This window comes from Topomyia yanbarensis, chromosome 1, assembly GCF_030247195.1.
Source record: "Topomyia yanbarensis strain Yona2022 chromosome 1, ASM3024719v1, whole genome shotgun sequence".
Classification (NCBI taxonomy): Eukaryota; Metazoa; Arthropoda; class Insecta; order Diptera; family Culicidae; genus Topomyia; species Topomyia yanbarensis.
The window spans coordinates 132,007,413-132,007,880 of NC_080670.1; positions in this window are offsets into that span (position 1 = coordinate 132,007,413).

Genomic DNA, 468 nt, shown 5'->3' on the forward strand with positions numbered 1-468 from the left:
TCTAGGAAAAGACCTAATCAAAACTCACCTGAACTTCCTCGTAAGGGTCCTAGGTTGTCCCAAACAAGGGTACAAAATAAAAATAATTCATCAACTGGAAGTGCTGGTACAAATCCGAAGATAATACCTCCTGGTTTTGGGAAATTGAGATACAACCAGGAGTTCCCAGCACTCCCCGGGGCACCAAAAATCCCAAGTGCTCCAATTTTACAGTCAGAAACTCAACCTAAAACGGGATTCCTTAAATTTTCTGACATTGTGGACTGGATATTCACAGCTTTCAACATTACCGATCCTATGAAAAGCTTGCTGGTTGCTATTCTACCAACAGTAAGAACATTTTTAAAACAGTTGACTGAACAATGGCCCCTCCTTACAGCGATCGTATCCTTCGATGGCTAACTTATTAGACGGAATCAGGGATCTGATCACTGTTTTACAGTGGAACTGCAGAAGTATTATCCCCAA